This window comes from Carassius auratus, unplaced genomic scaffold (genome assembly GCF_003368295.1).
Source record: "Carassius auratus strain Wakin unplaced genomic scaffold, ASM336829v1 scaf_tig00215316, whole genome shotgun sequence".
Taxonomy (NCBI): Eukaryota; Metazoa; Chordata; class Actinopteri; order Cypriniformes; family Cyprinidae; genus Carassius; species Carassius auratus.
The window spans coordinates 1,250,717-1,263,635 of record NW_020528035.1 but is presented as its reverse complement, the minus strand read 5'-3'; positions in this window follow the sequence as shown (position 1 = coordinate 1,263,635).

Below are 12,919 nucleotides of genomic sequence, written 5' to 3'. Positions count from 1 at the left end.
GGAGAAAGTGTAACTATCAACTTGGATAACATCTGCCTTGATAGCCAGTCTCATTATAGCCTTGAGTTCACTGAATTGCTGTCATAGTTGTATGACAGTCATTGTCATAGAATAACAAAACAATTTGTAAGAATTGTCATAACATAATCAATCCTGTAGAATTGTTTGTGACTTATGTCAACCTCATCTCATCCATAGGTCAAGGTGAAAACAAATAATCAATATGTGATAAAAAAAAATGTCCATCATATGTGACAACACAAATGAAATCAGATGAAATGAACCTGAATAAAGTTCCTTCCCAAATCTTACCTGTCCTCTAAGACTCATGTCCTCCCAAGCCCGAATGTTAGCTGCTCTGTGCGGGAAGCCTAGTCCTTTCTCAAAAGGTTGAGTTCCCTGATAATGCCCGTGGATGATCTCAGAATGCCCCATGTCCCGCACTGGTTCAATAAGGGCTTCCTGGGCTAGGCAAGACTGCTTAGAATCACTGTCCACTGTGGCTCGTACTGATGACATCATAGACTCCATTGCCAGTCTAGGAAGAAAGCACTGTAGAGATCCCACTATGTTCTGGTTTTGTTCTGGGGCAGAGTGCCAACCTGGAGTCCCCTGATCCTGTAGATAAGATAGGAAGGACCCACCACTTAACCTGAGAAATGAAACAGAAAATTAGAAAGACGAAATGACAATGTAGTTGGCAGTAATCACTATGAGTGGAAGTAACCTTACTCTGTTCCAAAGAACCACATTAAAAAATCACAGGCCATGCAATTTATCACTCACGTAAAGACTCTATAAAAAAGCTTGATGTACTGTATGCAGTAGTCTTTCCAGTGTTGCTGTACTTCCTATTGCAGGGGTGTCCAATCCTGCTCATGGGGGGGCCACTATCAGAGTTTAGATCTAAGCTGCTCCAAAACACCTACCTGGAATTTTATAGTTATCCTGGAGCCCTTGATTAACAGGTTTAGATGTGTATAATTAGGTTTGAAGCAAAACTATGGCAATCTAAACCTGGAAGGCCACTGGCCTGCTGAGTTTAGGTCCACCTATAATTAAACAGATAATCAAGGTCTTCAAACTCACTAGAACAGTGTTTTTCATTCCTGGTTCTGGGGACCCACTGCTTTGTACATTTTGTATGTCTCCATTATTTAACACTGATTCAGATCACCAGCTCATTAGGTGAAAGCTCCATAAAATCAGCAGCGAGTGTCAAATAAGGGAAATATACAAAATGTGCAGAACAGTGGGTTCCCAGGACTAGGATTAAACACCACTGCACTAGAAACTTCCAGGCAAGAGTGTTGTGGCTGGTTGGAGCTAAACTCTGCAGGACAATGGCCCTCCATGACACCCCTATCCTATTGCAATATGAATAGGATCACTAGAAACGTCCAGGTAGGTGTGTTAGAAGTAAATTCTGCAGGAATGTTCCCTCCAGGAGCAGAATTAGACACCCTTTGTATAGACCTAACAACTTTCAAAACTGTCTTGTCATTCTATAGGCCGAAACTTTTTATAGTGGGAGATCATTGGTCATTAATATTTTCAGCCCATTTTCCCAGAAGAGAAAGAAAAAAACTCTGTGGCACTATTAAAACATTGCACTGTTCGTTTGAGCATCTCTACCTGCTCAACTCAACAATGAGTCTGGAGAGAATTCGCAACTAGGGCTGGGTATTGTTCGAAATCTTTTGATCCAGTGCCAATTTCGATACCTCAGTTTCGATACCGGTTCATAACGATACTTTTTTCGATACCATATGTTTTAAAATCCATTTCAACATCAACACAAATAAATTAAACACAAAAAAAATATTTTTTTACCTTAATTAAAACAAATTCTGGTAACACTTCACACTCAGGATAACATTATTAATACAACTGGTTGTGCTTTTTGGATAGGGGTTCGCCATTCAGGGGCAGACTGGGACCAAAAAGTTGCCCTGGACTTTTTGGCCCACAGCAGCCCACCACATCATAACGCAAACGCCCCTGTTTTGATGTAATTTATTAATTTAATATTTAAATAAACAGTTTGGGGATTTTAACCAATACGGCAACTGATCCTCCGTTGAAACAAAAAAAGAACAGCAGCTGTTCATTTAGCGACTCCTAGTGAGCGATACATGCTCATCAAGACACTAACATTCTTCTAGAACTCACAATTTGCATTCAGTTAGCAGATCCACACGAATCATGCATGAAATAGAAGTTTATAAACTCAAACGATAGCTTTATGTGCTTTACAGATGAACTTGAAGTCTTTATTCATTCGAGATAATAGATCAATAATAGATAATCTTTGGCTCGGTAAAACAAGTTCATGATCCGATTAGTGAACCGATGATTCTTTTGAGTCAATCTTTTAAAATAATAATTTATTTTGTTTAACGAAACCAGTGTGGAAACCAGTGTTTCACAAACTGGATATATCTGAGGTGCAGGGCTCGCAAAATCGTTAGCCCCACGTCCCGGGGCTATTGTGTTTTCCAGTCCGATGGGCTATCGTGAATAGTGATGTAAAATTCCTAACTTGATTCACGTTGTTCACTCGCTTGAAGGGTTGAAACGGATCGTAGATCATCATTTGCAATTGTTTCTAAATATTGCTGATTCAAGCGTTTTAAACAATTCGCGTTCGTTCGGAGTTTGCGCTCACTCATTCAAAGCACGCGCTGCAAGCAGCATTTCAGACAATGCGCGTACAGAGAATGAATTCATCTTTCGCACATCGTAACTTCTGAATGAACACATACACACAGAATTATATCAAAATAATTGTCTCTGCAAGTATTCTCGTAAACACAGTTGGCTATGTTTAAAGTGAACGTATACAGTGGCCTGATGCTTAGAGAAATTCGCTGTACCAGATAAATCTGTCTCTCTCTCTCTGTTTTTTAGACGACGTGAAAGGGGGCATTTTTCTAGATACGCAATGGAGTAGACCAAACTAAACCGGGAGGGCAAAACACTCATCCAAACAAACGCTTCATTAAATTGGTGGCAATACTATTATCGCATATGTTGCACTTTGCTGACTCGGCATCCACTTTTATAAAAAGTGTAGCCACACTTTAGACCTCTATTTTGAGAAAAAACAACTACACTTGTGTTGTGTGACTGCGAGTATCTTCAGAAACCACGTGGTGGTGGACAGCCAATCATGGCGAATTTAGGTCCTTACATTCACGTATGCTACAAGCTCACACAAACACAGCCACTTGTCAAAAAAATTAAATAAATGGGCGCTCGGCTTTTGGAACCGAAATTTGGCACCGAAAGATAAATCATTTTTCGATACTCATAGTATCTAAGTTTTTCGTTCGATACCATAAAGGCATCGAAGTTCAGAACCCAGCCCTATTAGCAACAGTGCAATTTTTTGCAATTACATTTGGTAATGCTTGTAGCATGTAAATGACACACATGAGGATGATGCATATTCCTGGTGGGCCCGTAAAAACATCTGCAAGAGTCTTTCAAATCAAGAGTTGAGAATGATTACCTGTTGATACCTCCTGAGGTATATATAACAGAGTCCCTACTGGTCAACAAAGTAATTTAGAGTCTAATGGAAAACTCACCTGTCATCACCAGGATCTGCCCGTCTTCTTAGCACAGGTGACTCACTCAACTGAGCATAAACTCGCTGTTGCCCTGAAATGAGAGATATGCTATCTTCTACGTTTGTGTCATCACCTACTCCTTCTCCCAAACCTCCACTGGAATCATCTTTAATGTTGTTGACTTCTTGGCCTACAGCACCTTCTAACCTCTCCGACCCCTGACCTCTGTCCAGAGCATTGATGTTGACCCCTTCGCTCAGACACAGCATCCCAGCAGCACTGTAATCTGAATCCGCCCCAATGGATTGATCCTCAAGTAGCTCAATGGAACCACTTAACCCTCCCTGAGTAGCAAGTCCCACTGGTCCGTTTGCACCAGGAGTAACGCTCCTCGAGTGGCCCAGGCTCCTGTTCAGTAGCGCCTCGGAGTCATCAGCATTGCTGCACTCAAGTGAGGAGTCCTCTATGGCCACAATGGAAGGACTATTGCCTGAGGGCCAAACCTGTACCTCAGACATGTCCATGAGTGTGTCCTCTTCAGTGGTAGCGATTGGTGCACACTCCATGCTTGACACTTCCTGCCAGTATGGCTCATTGCCCAGTGGTGAAGGTAGACTGTACTGCATGGAGGCCGGTGAGACTAGTTCTTCCTGTACCACCAGCCCGTAACCTGGAGTGACACAGAGAGAGGCACACTGATACAGGCCCCCCACTGCGCCCCCCCAACCAGCTCCCCACACAAGTGAGCCCTGGAGGGATGTGCTCCAGACCGGGGGTTAGGGAAGGGGGATTGGAGAGCAAGCTGCAAGATTGGAGACGGCCAAGACTGCTGTAAGCCATTTCTTGTCCCAAGTACCTGACAGATATCAATGAAATATGCCCTGAAGTTGTCTATGGGCACTTGAGTGCATCTTGCACACAGTAACCAATCAGAGAACATATTTCACATAGTTGAGTTGGCAGACATTGAATTTGCTGCTAACAGCAAATGCAGTGGTGCAGCATCATAAATATCTGGAGGAAGTAGGGAGGTCGGTTAGCATTGCTTACAGCAGTTTTGGGCCAGCAGCAAGAGCACAGGCAATTGTTGTAGCACCAAGTATGCAATTTTATAAGACTGTCACTGCCCCACTTCTTGTCACAAGAGATAAAGGGGTTAAAGAGAACCTTTCAACTGTCACCAACCAGGAAGTAAAAGACACCCCTCAGATCTGTGGAGTTGGGGCAGAGCACCCTGAACACACATGCTTTATCTTCCATGCTCTCATTCTCTGAGTCATGAAATTTTAGCCTCTTAGCCTCTATCAGATGAGCATGCATGCAAGCAACCAGCAAAGATCAATGACCATTGTTCTCATGAAGAAGGGTAATGTCTTACACATACACAGCTGTTAACAGTACTAAACACATACAGCAGAAATTAATTCATTACAATTCATGTAACTTTGATACAAGTCCTAAGTTATAACCATGTACTGTAGTTTATGAGATTTGTGCATAAAATACGGTTGTAAAGTGTGAAAACACATTCTCTGAAACTCAAGTCCAGTTTCAGACATTCTTCCCAACAAACTGGAAATTACATAGACTCCAGACTAAAAAGGGAAGTGTATATTTTTTTGTTCAAAAAAAATTTAAAACAAATGGCTCAACCAATGATAGAGGGTTAGGGTGGGACAATCTGGTTGCTTAATTAAGGGCAGTTCGACCAATGGAAACAGACTTATTTATTTATTTATTTATTTGTTTGATTTGTGCCTGTAGTCATGCAGAAATTACACACGTCTCCTTTTTAGTAGTAGACATTGAGTGTGTTTTTATGTTAAGCCAACATTATGTAAGGTCATGTAAGCATCTTAGCACTACTTTATTATTCATTGTCTGTTTTTATAAAAAGCTAATTTTGGTCAAGTCAAGTCACCTTTATTAATAAAACGCTTTAAAGAAAAAAGATTGTGTCAAAGCAACTGAACAATTAGGAAAACAATAAGTGTGTCAATAATGCAAAATGACAGTTAAAGGCAGTTCATTATTGAATTCTGTGATGTCATCATTTCAGTTCAGTTTAAATAGTATCTGTGCAATCATTTTGGTGGTTATAAGTGTTCTATTGGATGTGTAAACACACTCATTGAGAGAAATATCAATAAACTCAAGTGACACTATACTCTAAAGAGAAAGATGTGTATTGTCAGAGAGAGAAAGTTATGTGTATTGTCCAAAATAACATTCTTACTCTGACATAAACAATGGACCTTATTGACTAGTCTGTTTCCTCTCCCCAGCTTACGACCCCCGTACAGATAAGACCTCTCCTACAGAGCTCACTACACACGCCAGAGAGATATATTAACCACATGGCACTGGAATGGGAGTTCAGAAGGTGGATAAACTCAATCATGTGACCTCATGCCTGCATAGTTTCTTTGAAAAATCCCAAACACTTTACAGTATGGTTCCATTTGTTAACATCACTTCACTACATTAGAAGTAGTTTTAATTGTTAAGGCATATTAACTAAAGCAACTATTAATCTTAGATAATTTTAATTTTAACATACTCATGCATCATTAAAATCAAAAGTTGTAATGGACCTGAGCTACTGTTGCAAATGTACTACTAGTTGTTTCTTCATGCTAATTACTGCATTTACTAATGTTAATTTATGGGACCTTATTTATAGTTTCCGAAAAATAATTTAAGGTTAAATGGATATTAATTGATATTAGTTATTTAATAATCCAAAATAAATAAATAAATAGAGATATATAGTGATCAATAAGTAAGTGCGGAAAAATAATTTAAGGTTAAATGGATATTAGTTATTTAAAAAAATCCAAAATAAATAAATAAATAGAGATATATAGTGATCAATAAGTAAGTGCGGAAAACATTTAGTATGTTATTCAGCTAAAATATTATGTACAAAAGCCCTTAAAATTTAGTATGTACAGTCATGCCCAAAAATATGGACACCCTTGGTAAATATGATCAAAGAAGGCTGTGAAAATTAATCTGCATTGTTAATCCTTTTGATCTTTTCTTACAAAAATTTGGGGAAATATCATTATGAAATAAAAAATCTCTAATACACATTGGCCACAATTAAGGACACCCCTAGAAATTATTATGAGTAAAATAACTCTGAAGTATATTCCCATTCATATTCACAATTTTGAGTACTCCAGGGTGATTATGAACCTGAAATTATCCAGCCATTGCTTCCTGTTTCACAGAAATATAAAGAGGAGGGAAAGCAAAGCCCAAATGCCCTTAATCATCCATCACAATGAGAAAAACCAAATAATATATTTCTGATGTGCAGCAAAAGATAATTAAGCTTCACAAATGAGTGAAGTGGCTTTAAGAAAAGAGCTAGAGCAGTGAAAATTCCCATTTCCACCATCAGGACAATAATTAAGAATTTCCAATCAACATAAAATGTTATGAATCTGCCTGGAAGAGGACGTGTGTCTATATCATCGTAAAACACGGTAAGAAGGAGAGTTTGAGTGGCTTTCAAACTCTCAAAGACTCTCCAAGGATCACAATTGTAGAATTGCAGAAAATAGTTGAGTCTCGGGGTCAGAAAACCTTAAAACAGCACCTACATCACCACATGTTGTTTAGGAGGGTTTCAAGAAAAATTCTCCTAGCTCATGCAAAAACAAAACTCCAGCATATTCATTTTTTCAGACATGACTGGAACTTCAAATGGGACTGGCTTCTATGATCAGATGAAACTAAAGATGGGTTTGGTGAAAATAGGGATAAAAAGTACCCCATGTGTACAATGAAATATACAGCTGTATTTTTTATGTTGTGGGCCTATATTTCTGCTGGAGGTCCAGGAAGTCTTGTTTAGACACATGGCATCTTTGATTCTATCAAATACCAACAGATAAAAAATTAAAAAGTGACTGACTCTGTTAGAAATCTTATAATGGACCATGTTTGGATCATCCAACCGTACAATAATCCAAACACAATCCTCAAAAACAACACAAAAATGGGTCACTGGGCACAAAACCAAGCTTCTGCTATAGCTATTCCAGTCCTCTGACCTGAACCCAGTAGAAAATGAGAGGAGTGAACTGAAGAGGAGAAGCACCAACATGGAGATGGGAATCTAAAGGGTCTGGAGTTATTCTGGATGAAGGAATGGTCTCTGATCTCTTATCAGGTGTTCTCTAACCTCATCAGGCATTATAGGAGAACATTTAGACCTGTTTAACTGGCAGCTGGAGGTTTAAAAAATAATTCAATAAAAGGTGTCCTTAATTGTGGCCAGTGTGTATTACAGAAAAACATTTATTTCATAATGATGTTTCCCCCCATTTTAAATTCTTATTATCCAATGAATTTTTCAAATAAAAGATCAAATGGATTTACAATGCAGATTTATTTTCACAGCCTTCTTTTATCATATTTACCAAGGGGTGTCCATATTTTTGGGCATGACCATATACTATGAACAGGACAGCATCCATTTGCGTACATATATTTCAGTACTAAATTAGCTCTTGTGCATTTTGTGTGCATTAAATGCCTTTTATGATAGACGAAGAGTGGGAAACAGACATAGACATACAAAATACACTCACAAAAACACAAATGAATAATACACAATCACAAGCTTGTGAGGACAATAAAGTAGACACAAAAGAAAAAAACAACAGGAAAAAAAAAACAAGCCAATCCATAACATGATATGTTTAAACAGAAACAACATCCAATATCACACAGATGCATAATTGTGAACAAATAGAGAAAAATACTTATTTGTATAAGTATATATATTTATACTTATACAAATAAGTATTTTTTTAGTTTTATATATATAAAACTAAAAACTTATTTTGAGGAGTTTACCAGAACCCCTAAATTCACAGGTAATAGACAGACATAAAGAAAATGACAACATTGAATATAAATAAGTGAGTGAGTGTACAGTGACCAAGAAGGTTAAAAAGAAAGGTAACAAAGAAACAAACATAATACTGTGCTCCTCAAGCAAAGAGCTTCACAACTATCAAAGACTCAATAGCACCAGCAAAGACTTCATGCAGCATGCCATACAAGTTCCATTGTTGGGCATCATTCCAAAAAGTGATATTTTATTTGAAGGGCATCACACAGGGAAGATAACCTATGCCATAATCACATTTTAGTGATAACAGAATAGAATTACTCCCTGAACTGGACTGGATGTGACTTTATTTTGTTTCACTTATCTTTATGGTAATGCATGCACCATGTGAATTGTCATTGTGTCCAGTTTCAGAATCTCCAAGGAGAAGCATTCATGCTTTATGCCCTCATGTGATACATGCAGACAGGGTCCAAAATTAACCTAAGAGCCAACTGTGAGTATAACTGGGTTTGGTGAATAAAAATTCACTGACCAGCTTGTTGGATACCTAATGGTTTAAATATAATAATCAGAATTTTGCAAATATACATCATATAAGTTTGCCAAACAAAATATGTCTTGTAGTATATTAACGTTTTTTTTCTCTATGCGGCAAAACATTTATAAAATAATGCTTGTATTATGTCACCAAAGCTAAAGTGGCTAAATAGTTTAATTGTCATATAGGGTCAAACTAATTTGAATTAAATTAATTTAATTTATAATAAAAAAGAGAAACATACAGTTTCATAAAGATGTATGGCCAAAACATTTTTATCAGCCACTGGCAGATGTTGCAGACAGTTACTTTTGGACCCTGCATGCAGAGATTATGGTATGAGGTACATCCAAGAAAGTGCCACAAGAGCATGTAAACAGGCCTCATAGCAGAAAGACAAGAAAGGGTTGTTTGGGTGAAAGGAGACAGATCGAGAGAAAGAGAGAGAGAGAGAGAGAGAGAGAGAGAGAGAGAGAAGGAGACAGGTGAGTCAGAAACACCTCCCTCCTGTAGGGGGTGCTAAGCATACAACTGGTGATGGAGGGGGGTGATCACAGAACAGAGCAACAACTTTCCTTTTTTTAGGGGGTGAGGGGGTGGGTTGGCTTGGGGTGAGTAGGGTGGGTGACACACGACTGGACAGATAAATGAGGGCCAGAGGTCAACATGATGGCTGTATGAGGTCAAAGGTCAGAGAGGAGGTGCACAAGAGGAGAAGGAGAAGGAGAGGAAGAAGGCTGGGCTGGGCTGCATGTGACATATCAAGAAAGGGAACAGGTTTAATCATCTACTGAATAAACAGAGAACTGCTATTTTACCCACTATTCCAAGACGTCACACCAAAAAAGCATGGTCGTCCCTTTTAAATTTACTAAGGTTTTGTGAACTATTCTTGTTACTCATAGCAGACTATACTCCACAGAGATAGAGACCGTTAAAATTATGCTAATTTAAAATAGCTTCTATTTTCAGTATCACACTATGGATACAAGCATTCATTGCATTCCACTGAAGCCCCTACTTCATCGATGCTTGTGTCTAGGAGTCACTCCACACCCCTGCATAACAATGAGCGCGTTCCACTTTGGTTTTAGGGTATGTTTACATTTTGAGTTCGGTTCTGTTGGTTTTGGTATGGACAAAAATGTTTATTCGCAATTCGCTTAGCGAAATATTATTTTTAACTAATAATAACTAGCAAGGCTTTTAACTGGGTAAAGGCACTGTCAGGTTTAGCACGCCATTATATTATTGACCATCTTGACCAATACTTTACTCTGCTCATAACTAAAATCTAAAGGTGACCAAGCCTTTTCTGTGGTAGTCTGGGTTTTTTTCCTTACCATGTGAGGTAGGCTCAACCAAAATGATCCAAGATCCAAGGGAGATCCATGCTCTGGGTTAATGAGATACTCCACATGACCCAATAGGGCCTTTATTGAACAACTCAGGAGTACAGACTCCACAAGCTCTACATTCCCATTAAAAACAGACAGTTTGCTCAACTAAATGGTCTTTCCAATGCATTTACTGTCTTTCAGGGACTTGAACTCCACTTTATTGCTCACCAATTACCAATTATCTGGGACAACTACCATGCCAGAAAAGACACAGTAGGATCAGGCAGTGAAACTGGTGGGTGTTGTTAAAGATGTCTTCCCCAGACTTTAGAGATGCACTGTGGCATGGAAAAAGACCAGAGCCTCACGGTCATAAAGGAGAAAAGGTGGCTGCTTAATCTCAGTCTATTAGACAAAGGAAGAGTCCTGGATGTATCAGTGATCCCAGTGGGGATTTTCTGTACAGTTTTGATATAGATGCTGACACAATATAAGGAATAAGAGGAATGAAGAGGCTCTGCAGCAGCTCTGTCTACCAAGGAAGACACAATCTGTCCCTCCCACATCACCCTGCCAAACTGGTGTATAAGTGGCAATAAGCCATATGTATACTTGTTGGGTCAGAGTGGGATCCTATCCAAAGATCTGTATACTTGTTACACCACTGAGGGACAAACCAGGATAGAGGAGCGAGGAAAAAGAAGAAGGTAGCTGGCTGGGTTCCCTCTGCAGGGCAATAACCAAACAAGACACGCAAATAGTGCACTCACAATGCCCACAGTTTCACAGTGTTTATCTTTAAAATAAAAAAAGCTAAAGAATCCAAACTGGCAAAACACGGGGAGAGCTACTGCTCCCTTCGAGGTGATGAGTCACTCAATAGCTGTCCCAACACAGGCTATCGCACGTTCATAGTGCAGTGCACAAACTCTCTTGCAGCTCCACCACTAGATGCCACCACAGTGCTGTGCATAAATAATGTTGCGCATGCATCAAGTCTCAGGCTACAGTCAGGTCTCCCTCTCAAATGCACTGGGAGTGGAAGCAATAGGTTTTACAGGGAATACAACTGAGACTGATCTAACAGATTCAGAACCATTGGCCAAAGCCAAACATGGGAAAAGTAATCACCACGCATAAACTTTTGCACTCTATAGTGGAAGTGGTGGTCTTTCTTGCATATTTCAGAAGAGAAATGCATGGACACCCTAGCTTTCATAAGAGGTCTTATCTGGTTCAATGAGCACATTCAACAATGGAATGAATCCTTGGGCTCAGTTTCAGGGGTTGCATTATAGGATGGCTGTGCAGCGCCGTGGTGTTAACACAAAACAAGGCTTTTGAAGAATAAATCGAGGAAGAATAAATACAGTGATGTTAACCCCATTACTTAGAGGCAAGGGGGTCACTAGACACAAGCATTGTATTTGTCAGTAAAAGGGGCTGGTGTAATGAAACTGGCAATTCACAGAAGGGGGATATAAAGAAATGACACACCTCACTACAGTAAAGTTCTCTCTATACACAGTTCATATATTGTGACATCAAATGAATGGATCAAGCGCATGACTGTGTAGTAGTATTATGCAGAGGTGAAGTATTGTACTAAGGAAAGGACAGTACAGGCACTACTATTTCTATCAAAGGTGCTTCATGCAGGATTTGTGTCTATTTGTGTTGTTTCTTAATGTTTTCCCCTTATGCTACTGATTGATGATTTACCCCCTCAGCATCTGTAGAACTAACATGTTTTACTAAGGCTTTCAGTCGCAAAAAAAAGTGCGTCTCTTTGTACAAATAAAATATATGCATATGATAATGGTTCCACAAAAACACATGAAGAATGCTACTGAATAACTGATATCTGGAATTATAGGTTACCTTTGTTTATGGTAAAAGGAACCAAATTACATCACATATCAGGTAGCCAATGCACAGAAATTATAACTAACAGACTATATAACTGGGGAAACAGTAAATACAACTTAAGCTGTATTAACAAGATCTGTTGCATGCTGTTGAAAATGTTTAATGGTCAAGTTATCTAAACTGTCATTGTGAGGTGGGACTACTTTTCTTTATGGACTTTGGATTACCTAAATTCTTCTGACGGGTGGAGCTTTTTTCCCATGTCAACATTATGGATAGTTTTATGGATAGTCAGACACTGTCTTCTACTGTACAGTAGGTGAAATGTCTTGAAAACAGATTTCAGTAACAGGTGAAAAAAAGGTTGTTGTGCCTGATTGTACAGTAAGTGATTAAAGGAGATGCAACATATGCCACCATATGGTCTATGCAGATATCAAATAGTTACTGTCTGTAATAAAAATTGGGAATAGTTTCTATGATGTCAGAGACAGGGTATTTATATACTTGGTGAGTGTATACACTATATACACCACAGTGTTGGTAAGTGATTCCAACATATTTCATATTGTGGATATACACTATTTATATGTAAACATGCTTTCACTCATATATAGAAAACATGTATACTACAAGCCACAGATACTGTCAGAACATGAGTTGTATTTTACCCATTAATATAAATATAACTGAATAGATAACTCAGAGTCAGTCAGTAGTGTGA